The 12922-nt window shown below is 49.2% G+C and overlaps 1 long non-coding RNA gene and 1 other non-coding gene across 2 annotated transcripts; both read left to right on the forward strand.

The window, feature by feature from the left end:
- Nucleotides 1–3923: 3923 nt before the first annotated feature.
- On the forward strand, nucleotides 3924–4010 carry trnay-gua (transfer RNA tyrosine (anticodon GUA)). The gene is given in 2 exon segments: nucleotides 3924–3960; nucleotides 3975–4010. It is a non-coding gene; the product is annotated as a tRNA-Tyr (tRNA).
- Nucleotides 4011–12533: 8523 nt separating this feature from the next.
- On the forward strand, nucleotides 12534–12922 carry LOC144899551 (uncharacterized). The gene is made up of 2 exons (XR_013627748.1): nucleotides 12534–12708; nucleotides 12790–12922. It is a non-coding gene; the product is annotated as an uncharacterized LOC144899551 (long non-coding RNA).

The raw sequence follows: 12922 nt of genomic DNA on the forward strand, positions 1-12922 counted from the left end.
CGCAATGCCTACCACCTTGTCCGCATCCGTGAGGGGGACGAGTGGAAAACTGCGTTTAACACCCCCATAGGCCACTTCGAGTACCTAGTAATGCCGTTTGGACTCACCAATGCTCCGGCCGTCTTTCAGGCCCTCATTAATGATGTTCTTCGTGATATGCTGGGCCGGTTTGTGTTTGTCTATCTGGATGACATTTAGATTTTTTCTGCCACGCTCGAGGAGCATATCCAGCAAGTCCGGCTGGTCTTACGTAGGCTCCTCGACAACAAGCTTTTTGTTAAGGCCGAGAAATGCACTTTTCATGCGTCGTCTGTTTCTTTTCTGGGATTTGTGGTGGAGAAGGGGCAACTCCGAGCCGACCCAGCCAAGATCCAGGCTGTGGTCGATTGGCCCTCTCCTACATCAAGAAAGGACCTTCAAAGGTTTCTGGGCTTTGCTAATTTCTATCGTCGCTTTATTCAGAATTTCAGTCGGGTCGCAGAACCTTTGAACAGGCTCACATCGTCTAAGATTCCTTTTGTGTGGTCCCCTGACGCTAATTCTGCCTTTGAATGTCTCAAGTCGTGCTTCACCTCTGCTCCCGTTCTTGTCCACCCTGACCCTCTCTCTCAATTCTTTGTCGAGGTGGACGCGTCCGACACTGGCGTGGGGGCGGTCCTCTCCCAGCGCTCCACCGCCAATCAGAAGCTGCACCCCTGTGCCTTCTTCTCTCGCCGTCTGACCCCGGCGGAACGCAACTACGACATTGGCAACAGGGAATTACTGGCCGTCGTCTTGGCCCTACAGGAGTGGAGGCACTGGCTGGAGGGTTCGGCGGTCCCTTTTGTCGTTCTCACGGACCACAAGAACTTGGCTTACCTCCGCTCCGCCCACAGACTTAACCCGCGGCAGGCACGCTGGGCCCTTTTCCTCACCAGGTTTGACTTTACTCTGACCTTCCGCCCCGGTTCCCGGAATGGCAAGCCCGATGTACTCTCCTCCCTTGCACACACCTCACCGGGAGACCATCCTCCCTCTGTCCCGCATCCTGGGGGGCCTCCAGTGGGACGTGGAGAAACGAGTGATCGACGCCCTGAAGGACTCTTCCCCTCCGGGCCGGGGGGCTGCCCGGCTGGTCGCTTGTTTGTTGCCCCTGACCTCCGCCCAGAGGTTCTTCGCTGGGCGCATGAGTCCAGGCTCGCGTGCCATCCCGGAGTTTCGCGCACCACCTTTCTCCTGTCGCAGAGGTTCTGGTGGCCTTCCCTGCGCTCGGACATCACGGAGTTTGTGGCCGCTTGCTCTACATGTGCCCGTAATAAGTCCTCCCATCAGGCCCCGGCAGGCCTCCTATGCCCCCTCCCCATCCCATCCCGGCCGTGGTCCCACGTGGCTTTGGACTTTGTCACCGGCCTTCCCCCATCCAATGGGAACACTGTCATTCTCACCATTGTGGACCGTTTCTCCAAGATGGCCCACTTCGTCGCCCTCCCTAAGCTCCCCTCAGCCCTTGAGACCGCCCAGCTACTGGTCACCCACGTTTTCCGGCTCCACGGCATCCCCGTCGACGTCGTCTCCGACAGGGGGCCACAATTTTCTTCAGCGGTATGGAAGGCCTTTTGTAAGGCTTTGGGGGCGACCGCCAGCCTGTCCTCGGGCTACCATCCTCAGACAAATGGCCAGTCCGAGAGAGCGAACCAGGACCTGGAGGCCGCCATCCGCTGCGTATGCCACCAGCAGCCTGCCTCCTGGGCCATCAACTTACCCTGGATCGAGTATGCCCGCAACTCCCTGGTCAGCTCTGCCACAGGTCTCTCTCCGTTCCATGGGGCATATGGTTACCAGCCCCCAGCCTTCCCTTCTCTGGAGGCAGAGTCAGCTGTCCCCTCGGTGTCCGCCCACCTGCGCCGCGCCCGCCTGGCTTGGCGCAACACCCGGATGGCCCTGGCACGCACAGCGGAGCGCAACCAGCGCCTGGTTTGGTTGTCCACACGTGACCTGCCCCTCCACACCAGTTCCAAGAAGCTCCAGCCTAGGTTCATTGGCCCTTACCCCGTGGAACGAGTCATCAGCCCCTCCTCGGTGTTGCTTAGCCTCCCGGACTCCCTTGGGATCCATCCCACGTTTCACGTCTCCCTCCTCAAACCCGTCAGAGTCAGCGACCTCAGCCCTCCAGAGGTGCCTCCTCCTCCTCCCAGGCTTATCGACGGCCACCCCGCATTCTCGGTCAAGGCCATTTTGGACGTGAGAAGAAGGGGCAGGGGTTTCCAGTACCTGGTCGACTGGGAGGGGTACTGCCCCGAGGACCGTTCGTGGGTCTCTCGTGCGCTCATTCTTGACCCAGACTTGCTTTCGGACTTTACCGTCGCTTCCCTGAGAAGCCAGGTAGGCCGCCAGGTGGCGCCCGTCCTTAAGGGGGGGGGGGGGTACTGTCATATCCTGGTGCCCTTGCTCTGTTCCCCAGTCTCCTCCCTGTTTCTGTGTCTCCTCAGATCCTCGGTTCCTGGCTGGAGGCGGAGCTGCTGAACGCACCTAAAGCCAATTACCCCACTAGCTCTTAAGCAGACTGCAGACAGCTGGGGAACGCCGGATTATTGCACTACCAACGCTATGCTACACATGCCGCTGCTCTTCCTTGTTACACCTGTTGTTTCTGCGTTCAGCAGCGCTCGCCTTCAGCCAGCGTATTTTTGTGTTTTTTTCCATGGTGCTCTCACCCGACACCATCGCCTTTAGTTTCTCCCCTTTGGGCCGAATAAAGCCGTCTAAACGTACTTACCTGTCTCCAGTCTCCGTGTCCGGAACCAGACTCACCAGGGACGTACGTAACAGTTTTTATACCTTTCATCGGTGTAAAAAAGTGCCAAGGCCGTTTTCGGGACCAACACATGACCTCTGAATTTGATCAGAAATATCACACCTCTCCACCTCCATCCATCCATCCATCCATTTTCCTCCGCTTGTCCGGGTCTGGGTAATCTCATGACCATAGGTGAGGGTGGGAACATAGATCGACCGGTAAATTCAGAGCTTTGCCCTCCGGCTCAGCTCTCTTTTCACCACGACGGTCTGGTACAGCGACCGCATTACTGCCGAGGCTGCACCGATCCGTCTGTCGACCTCACGCTCCCACTTTCCCTCACTCGTGAACAAGACCCCAAGATACTTAAACTCCTCCACCTGGGGCAGGACCTCATTCCCAACCCGGAACCTCAACTCCACCCTTTTCCGACTGAGAACCATGGCCTCTGATTTGGAGGTACTGAGTCTCATCCCAGACGCTTCACACTCAGATCCAAACCATCCCAGTAAATGCTGAAGGTCGCAGCCCGAAGAAGCCATAAGAACCACATCATCTGCAAATAGCAGAGATGAGATTCTAAGGCCCCCGAACTGGACTCCCTCAACACCTTGGCTGCGCCTAGAAATTCTGTCCATGAAAATTGTGAACAGAATCGGTGACAAAGGGCAGCCTTGGCGGAGGCCAACGTTTACCGGAAACAGGCTCGACTTACTACTGGCAATACGAACCAGACTCCTGCCCCGTTTGTACAAGGACCGGATAGCACGTAGTAACGCACCACCAATCCCGTACTCCCGGAGCACCCCCCAAAGGACGCTACGAGAGACCCGGTCGAATGCCTTTTCCAGGTCTACAAAGCACATGTAGACTGGTTGGGCAAACTCCCATGCACCCTCAAGCACCCTCATGAGGGTGTAGAGCTGGTCCAGTGTTCCACGACCAGGACGAAAACTGCATTGGACCTCTTGTATCAGAGGTTCGGCCAACGGTCGTACCCTTCTCTCCAGCACCCTGGAATAGACTTTCCCAGGGAGGCTGAGACTTGATTATCTCCCAAATTTCTGTCAAAAGTGGCATTCTCAGTCACAGCGTGTTCGAGTCCGCAACCTCAATGAGACTCCTCACACGCCCTAAAACAATGAGACCTTTGATAGCTCAGTTGGAAGAGCGCAGGACTGTAGTTGTTCAAGCTGGCATCCTAAGGTTGCTGGTTCAAGTCCGGCTCAAAGGACAAGCCATTTTCTTATGTTAGCCAGGAAAGCATGGCAAATACTTTGACTTCAAATACAAATCCATGGATCAGGATGAGTTCCCCAAATGACACGAATGTCTGTGACAGCTGATGTCAAGGATCAGCTGGCAGCATGTGAGGTGCTGGGCTACACAAGTCTTTCCAGTTCCAGTTAAAAGCCAGGCACCTCACTAGTTTCCATAAAGTACCAAGGGATTGTCCTGTCGCCCTTGTATTTTGAGGGCAAAAAGGAGGTGTTTGCAAGTGGATCTCAGACCCTATCACTGGTCACCTGAACAGAGACTTGAATTCTGAACACTCAGATCAAACGTCTAATGTTCAGGTGACTGGCTCAACCTTTGTCTTGTCTGACCACTCTTTTGTCCAAAAGATATTTGGCTTGTACATGTGGGCAGTTTAAGAATTCAGTCGATCTTGGAGGTGGCAATTCAGGGACCTGCCCCTTTTTTGCCGCTTCCTCTTCCTCCTTCTCAGAGCTGGCAGGCGTGTGTGGCAGTGTAGCGCTGGTTTGAGATCAGGTTTCAAAACAAAGGTATGCATGCCATGCTTCCCTCAATTCATTCAGTTTTAGGGGTCTGTGTTTACCCCAGTGTTGCTCCTTCTAGCAGCGTGCTGTTACCGGAAGCCGGGCTGTCTCATTCGGGCCTGTGTGCGTGTGGTGCGCTTTCTGTGGGTAAGACGCTTAGTTGTCTGCCCTTTTAATTGTGGCTCCTGCTGATTGTCTGAGGTGTATTTATTCACGTTCTCTCCCAGCCATCGCTGGTGGAGTCTGGGCTGCGGGCTTCCTCTTCCTGCCACTGTGTGACATCCTAATCTTACTCTCAGGTAGGAAACATTTATTTGTAGTTTTGTTACCTTTTTGTAAGATTCATTATAGATTAGTTTAATTGGTTTGTTTGTCTTGTGCAGGGCACGGCGATTACTTGCCGCTGTGGGCCTCGCTGCTGTTTTGGCTCTCTTTGCTCTCTACTTTTTTCTGTCTCCTGGCCCTGGAGTATTTGTTCCCTGTGGCTCGGCTCTGTTGGGACCCCAATCGCCTAAATTTGGCGCTCTGGGTTGGCGTAGATCTAACTCCTTCAGTCGTCTCCATCCACCACGGCTGAAGCAGTGGCAATACAGGTCCGTTCTTTCCACTTTTGGTTTGCTGAGTCACGGGTGCAGTGTGGTTTGGATCCCTCCCTTTATGTTGCCGCTGTAGTGGTAAGCCCCAGTCCAGTCCTCTTTTCTTTTTGATAACGCCTCATATCACCACTTTATTTGTATTATTCATGGCTTGTCACTCATTTTAAGAAAATTGTTTAATAAAACAAATACTTTTATAATTGGAAATCACGATCTTGTTCTGTGGGATTTTGAGGATTAATTTAGACTTTGTGGTTGATACAACAACATATCCCATTTTTCACCTTGATTTTTATGTAAAAGAAGGAATTGAAAGGCCATGTTTCCACGTGGGGACCATCTGCGTGTGAGGCAAATGTGATAACCACTACACTATGGGATTTTAAGAGGACGGGCAAAGTCACAAAGCAGTTGCCAAACAATGAAGCACGACAGTGTGTCCAAAGTGAGGGCAGATTGACAGTTGTCCAAATTGAAAAAGATGCCCTCACAAACGTCACACCACCTGAGACCTGATTATCTCCAAAATTCTGTCAAAAGTGGCATTCTCAGCCACAGCGTGTTACAGCCTGACAACCTCAATGAGACACCGTCGAACGCTCAGCTGTACTGACTTGCCCCAGAACAACAAGACCTTCGATAGCTCAGTTGGAAGAGTGGAGGACTGGAGTGGCTCAAGCTCACATCCTTAGGTCGCTGGTTCAAGTTCTGCTCGAACGACAAGCTGTTTGCTTATGGTATGTCTGCCAGGAAAGAATGGCAATATCGTCTTGTCTGAAGGACCTCCGCTTCCCTGTCGATGGAGTTTGACTTGATTCTTTGTCACGCAGTCTAAAATTGGCAAACTGAGAAATTCTGATTGAGTGACCAATGCAGTCTGTCTATTTTAATACATTTTGTCTCAACTCATGTTGAAAAAAGAAAAAATTTCTGTGAGAGCACAAGACCCCTGGATTGTACCCAAAAATACTTCGCTCATCAAAGAGTAAAGCTAGTGTCCTGGTTGCAATGCCTCGATTGTTACGCCAGAAGGTGCGAGTCACATCCAAAACATAGGGGGATGCTGGAAGCAGAGCATGCATTAGGATGGCTTCAACTGAACAGAAGTTGCTAGGGCGTGAGTCTTTGTGGTGCAATCGGTCAGCAAACTCGGCTGTTAACCGGGAGGCTGGCGGTTCAAGCCCACCCAGGGACGTTCTCTGGATGCATCCGTGTCACTGTTCATTTATGTTTGCGCTCCACTCTTGCACAGCACTTGTGTGGTTCCTGAAGGAAACTCACAGCCTCCCTGTATTCCTGACACCGCAAACCTAATACAGACATCCGGGCATATCACACTCCCTGTCATCCTACTATTTAAGCGGGTCTTAAAACAGCGCAGCTGCGGCATCGGCCGGCCAATCAGGAGTTGCCACTGCCCTGGACAGCGGCAGATGTTGTCCAAACGCAGAAGGGCCCCCAAATCCTCCTGTAGGTGTATGCCGCTGATGAGCTCCTGACCTGTAAACAAACTGCAAGAGATATCTCCCCCTATCCCGTAACTCATGGGGGTATGTGTCTGCTTTGCACAGACACTCTTAGTTCCATATCTGTGTGTAACTAAACCAGTAAATGTGTTATAATAAAGTAATCAGTCTGATGTGAAGTGTTGTCTATATCTGGGCATGTGAGTGTATCAAGCCAAACTGTGAAATGAGTATAATAAACTAAAACAATATAATGAATAATCACCTTCATTCCCCCTAATGGCCTCGATAGAGGCCACACAAAGAAACACAATCCGAGAGGTAAGAGAAGCAACGAGACACACTCCGATTTTTGTTTTATTCAACAGGAATCGGACAGTCCTCCAAAGAGCCAATAGAGTCCCCCTCAGGATCTCCCTGGAAACGGACCAGGTGGTACTGACCCTGTACGTCCCTGAAAAGCCCCAAAGTGACTCTCTTGATCAGGCATCTTAAACAGGGAATGCACCAACAGGCAAACACTCCCAGAAGGAGCAATCAAACGAACCATGCAGGTTCCATGGTGTAATGGTTAGTGATCTAAGTTCAGGTTTTGGTGGAACCGACTTGCACTGCAGCAATCAAAAGTTTCGACTGTGTTGTCCTTTACCAGTTAGTGTATGATTACTTATTTACTTGTCGATTTTAGTTCAAATACAAATCAGTGGTAACTGTGGATCAGGATGTGTTCCCCAAATGACACGAATGTCTTTGACAGCTGATGTCAAGGATCAGCTGGCAACATGTGCAAGTGAGGAAGACACATGGTTTGTGAGCGGGGCTACACAAGTCTTTCCAGTTCCAGTTAAAGCCAGGCGCCTCACTCGTTTCCATAAAGTACCAAGGGATTGTCCTGTTGCCCTTGTATTTTGAGGGCAAAAAAGAGGCGTTTGCAAGTGGACCTTAGACCCTATCACTGGTCACCTGAACAGGGACTTGAATCCCGGACACTCAGATCAAAAATCTAATGTCCAGGTGACTGGCTCAACCTTTGTCTTATCTGACCATGAACTCTTTTGTCCAGAAGATATTTGGCTTGTCCATGTTGGCAGTTTAAGACCTCAGTCGATCTTGGAGGTGGCAATTCCGGGACCTGCCTCTTTCTTTCCACTTCCTCTTCCTCCTCCAGTCATCCCCATCCAACGCGGCTGAAGCAGTGGTAATGCAGCCTGGACAACAGTGTCAGCGTGAGCCCAGAGAGGGTTACCTGAATCCCTCTTTGACAGAGCCCCTCTTGAAATTGACTTTTAATGATTGAAGTGTGTGTGAGGGTTGCCTTGCTTTTATGCTTTTAAGGACGTTCTTTTTCATTGGCAGGTGCTGAGGACCCAGAGCGGCAGCGGTTTCCCTGTTGGTGGTCCCTTTCTTCCACTTTTGGTTTGCTGAGTCACGGGTGCATTGTGGTTTGGATCCATCCCTTTATGTTACCGCTGTCGTGGTAAGCCCAGCCCAGGCCTCTTTTCTTTTTGATAACGCCTCCCATTACCACTTTCTTTGTATTATTCATGGTTTGTCGCTCATTTTAAGAGAATCGTTTAATAAAATAACTACTTTTATAATTGCAAATTACGAACTTGTTCTGTGGGTTTTTGGGGATTAAAGTGGAGTTTGTGATTGATCCAACCTGTTACATCCTGGGGTGAAAGTCCCCAGGTGGCGTTGTCAGCAAACTACCTACCCCGCTCACTTTGCCACACACGCAATGACACCACAGCGGCCACCTCCTTCCTCTGAGCCACTCCATGCAGGCCAGTGATGCACCCAATCAGTCATCTGGGAAATATGGATTGTGTGTCCAAACTGATCAATCACATGTCCTTGTTCCCATGTTTTTGTAAAAGTAGGAATTGAATTGCCATGTTTCCACCCAGTTTCGAACCGGGGTTCTTTTACATGCGAATGGGGATCAATGGGGAATGGGCTGTTAAGAGGATTGGTGAGGTCACAAAGCAGTTGCCAAACAATGAATCACGACGATGTGTGCAAAGTAGGGGCAGATTGACAATTGTCCAAATTGACAAAGATTTCTCCTTTGTAGGGAAAATTGTAGTTCATATAACATGTTCCAGAAATAATGGGCTTTTCTTCAGCAAAACAAGAAATCACAATTGGAAACGAGGTTTGAAAGCTAACTGTGAAGAAAGCACCACAGCCAACCGCAGGCTCACCTTGATGTCTTGGTGGACTCAAGGTTGGCGGGATTTTGAAGTTAAGGTCCTTTTTCCAAATTATTTGCCAAGCAAAACACATATCTGGATAAGCTGAAACCCGGGCTTGAACCGAGGACCTTTAGATATTCAGTCTAACGCGCTCCCAACTGAGCTATTTCAGCTGCAAAAGAGGTTCTCAGTCTGGGCTAAAAGTAGGGGCAGTGTGACGCTGCCGGTGCCATGTAAGTTGCTGCGTTCTCATCTTGGGTTGGAATGTCCCCATGCTGGTAACGGGTGGGGAATACAGTCAACTCTCAGAAGTGTAGTTCATTAGATTAGATTAGATATACATTTATTCGTCCCTCAGCTGAGAAATTTACATTGCACAGCAGCAAAGGGGACAGAACTAGTTAAACAGTAAAAAATAAACAATCTAAGAATGAACAATATAGTAAACACTAACGTCAAGTCCACGGAGAAATCAAGGTGTTTTTTTAAGATTAGATTAAGATATGCCTTTATTCGTCCCTCAGTGGGGAAATTTGTATTGCACAGCAGCAAGAGTACAGAGTCAGTTAAGCAGTACAAAATACACAATATAGAAAAATAAACAATATAAACAACTCAAGTATTAACAAAATCAACAGTTTTTCACAGAGTTATATACAATACAGTATGTAGATAATATGAGACGAGATGAGATATATGACCAGTCTATACACTGAGATCTTGTTAGAGAGTTAATCTGAGGCATTATGGAAATACTTTACATAGAACTTAGTATATTGCGTTTAGAGCCCTTAATATTGCACATGGAGGTTGATCAGATATTGCACAGTGAATGGGGTCTGGAGTAACTATACTGACTATAAAGCAAGTATTACACAGATGTACATAGCAGTGTAGAAGTCTATTGGGAGCGGTGCTGGTTGTACAGCTGCAGGAAGAAAATACCTGCGATATCGCTCCTTCACACACTTGGGGTGAAGCAGTCTATCGCTACAGGAGCTCTCTCGTGCTGTCAAAGTGTCCTGCAGGGGGTGGGAGTCGTTCTCCAACATGGATGATAGCTTAGCCAACATCCTCCTCTCTCCCACCACCTCCACTGGGTCAAGAGGGCAACCCAGGGCAGAGCTGGCCTTCCTGATGATCTTATCCAGTCTCTTCCTATCCTGCTGCCCCAGCAGACCACTCCCTGGAAAATGGCTGAAGCCACAACAGAGTCATGGAACGTCTTGAGGAGTGCCCCTTGCACTCCAAAAGACCTCAGTCTCCTGAGCAGATAGAGTCTTCTCATGCCCTTCCTGTAAAGTGCTTGCGTGTGATGAGTCCAGTCCAGTCTATTGTTGAGATGAACACCCAGGTACTTGTAAGATGTCACCATCTCAATGTCCATTCCCTGAATGTTCACTGGTGTTGGAGGAGAGTGGATGCGCCTGCGGAAATCCACCACCAGCTCTCTGGTTTTCCCCGTGTTTATCTGGAGGCAGTTCCGCTGGCACCAATCCACAAAGTCCTGTGTCAGTCCTCTGTACTCCAAGTCGTCCCCATCTGTGATGAGGCCAACAATTGCAGAGTCGTCAGAGAACTTCTGCAGGTGGCAGGTTGGTGTGTTGTAGGAGAAGTCTGCTGTGTAGAGGGTGAAAAGGAACGGAGCCAGGACCGTTCCCTGCGGAGCCCCCGTACTGCAGACAACCGTGTCGGACACACAGTCCCGTGTCCTCACATACTGTGGACGGTTGGTGAGGTAGTCCAGTATCCACGATGTGAGGTGCAGGTCCACCCCTGTGTGCTCCAGCTTGTCCCTCAGAAGTGCTGGTTGGATGGTGTTGAACGCACTGGAAAAATCAAAGAACATGATTCTCACCGTGCTCCCAGGTTTCTCCAGGTGAGAGAGCGCTCTGTGCTGGAGGAAGATGACGGCGTCGTCCACCCCAGTGCCAGGTTGATAGGCGAACTGGAGCGGGTCCATCGAAGGACCCACCAGGGGGCGGAGATGGTCAAGGATCAGCCGCTCCAGGGTCTTCATCAGGGCCCTGTTTCACGAAGCAGGTTCAACCAACTCTGAGTCTAACCCTGAACTCTGAGTTGATCTACTCTGAGACAGGAAACTCTGAGTTACGGGTTTCAGAACAGGTGATTTCATTTGGTTCAATCAACACAGAGTTTGTTCACTCTGAGTTAAGCGCGTGCACCACGACTTTAAAAAGCCCTCATCAATGGAGCCCCGTTCCCTCGATTCACCATGGCAACTAGTGATAAGAAAAGATCGTCATATTTCAGTCCTCTGGAACTGGATATATTAATGCGGTCATACGGCGAATTTGAAAGCGTTTTTAAAAAGAAAAGCAACACGGCTGCAGCAGCGAAAGAACGCGAGTCGGCGTGGGAGAAGATTACTGCTGGAGTCAATGTGTAAGTTTAAATTTATTATATACATTTATGCAATCACAATAATATTAGGCTACAGATGCAAACAAGTAGGTGTTACAGCTACAATTTATGTCACTTAGATGTAATCCCACCGGCAAAAAAAGAACGTGGAAGCAGCTGAAGATGAAATATAAAAACATTGTTCAAACAGGTAAGCCCTCAGCATAACAGTCAGGGTGCCTCTTTTTAATCATGTTTACCACTAAATATCATTCAGCGGCTGTTTCAGTGTGCATTATCTCCAACATAATATTGTTTTCACACACATAAATGTCCTCGCCTGTATACAGTTAAATCAGACATATGAAAAGCAACATCTAACTTCTACTCAGCCAACAGAAAGTGGGCAGATGCCCGCAAAACTGGCGGAGGACCACCCCCACCACGTCTGACCGAGGCAGAGGAGCTGGCCATGAGTCAGACTGTCGGGAGGCCAGTCGCAGAGGGGATCCCTCGAGGAACCTCATCCTCAGACATGATTACACAGGAGCCACCAGCCTTGATAAGATGTAATAGGCCTAGGCCTCAAACTTCTTTTGGGCCTATAGTTCAATGTTAATTTCCCTTTCATGTGTTTTTCTTTTGTCTCAACAGATTCTGAAGGCGTACTTGGTCTAGTGCAGGGGTCGGCAACCTTTACTATCAAAAGAGCCATTTTACCCCCTCGCTCACTGAAGAAAAATAGAATGGAGCCGCGAAACATAATTTAACAGCAGAATATAGGGGCTGCATAGCGGTCGAGTGGGTAGCGCGCAGACCTCACAGCAAGGACACCCGAGTTCAATCCCACCCTCGGCTATCTCTGTGTGGAGTTTGCATGTTCTCCCCATGCACGCCTTAAGAAATGTGTAGCAACATGCTCACATCCAGAGCAATTTGCTAGTCTCCCAAGATTTTGATTGAGGGAATTTTGGGATATCACAGTAGAGAAAAAGTGGAGTTGATCAAGTACTCTTGCTAGTATACGGCCTCACAGAAAGTCGGATTTTGTTCAAAAGATGCATATTTTCCTCATTTGGGTGTTAAAACAAATATTTGAGCATTGCAAAGGGAGCCACAACAAAGAGGCTGAAGAGCCACATGCGGCTCTGGAGCCGTAGGTTGCTGACCCCTGGTCTAGTGGATCCATGTGCCACTTTAACTGTAAGTAGCCAATAGTCCAGAGATTATGCCATATTTAAAGTAATGCATAGTGAAACACAACACTCTAAACAGGATGAAGAAGATGATGGGACCACAATGTCTGCTGCCTTCTCTGTGGTGTCTGAGAGGGAGCCTGGGAGGCTTACAGAGGTAAAATCTTGATGTTACTGATTTCCTCTCCATTCACATGTCTTTACATGCTTTTGTGGATTATAGTGACTTTTAGCCTACACTGAAGTATTAACGGATTCTTATCCATTTTAACAGAGCATGGCTGGGCAGCAGGAAGAGGGTCCCTCAACCTCCACAGCACAGATTGACACAGTGAGATATTCAGTAAATTCCAGAGGTTAATTCAGTGGAATTCATGTGCAACTGTATAATGTCATCCTTATGTGTTCCCAGCTACCACTAAAAGAAATCTACAAAGTGCATTTATTAAAAACAGTACAAAAAACAGAAAAAGAAATGGTGCTGCTGGACCGCCAGATAACTAAAACGGATCCGGAAATTGAATTATTAAAACACAAGTTAGAGG

This window comes from Doryrhamphus excisus, linkage group LG7, assembly GCF_037039965.1.
Source record: "Doryrhamphus excisus strain RoL-2023G ecotype Guam linkage group LG7, RoL_Dexc_Guam_v1.1, whole genome shotgun sequence".
Lineage (NCBI taxonomy): Eukaryota > Metazoa > Chordata > Actinopteri > Syngnathiformes > Syngnathidae > Doryrhamphus > Doryrhamphus excisus.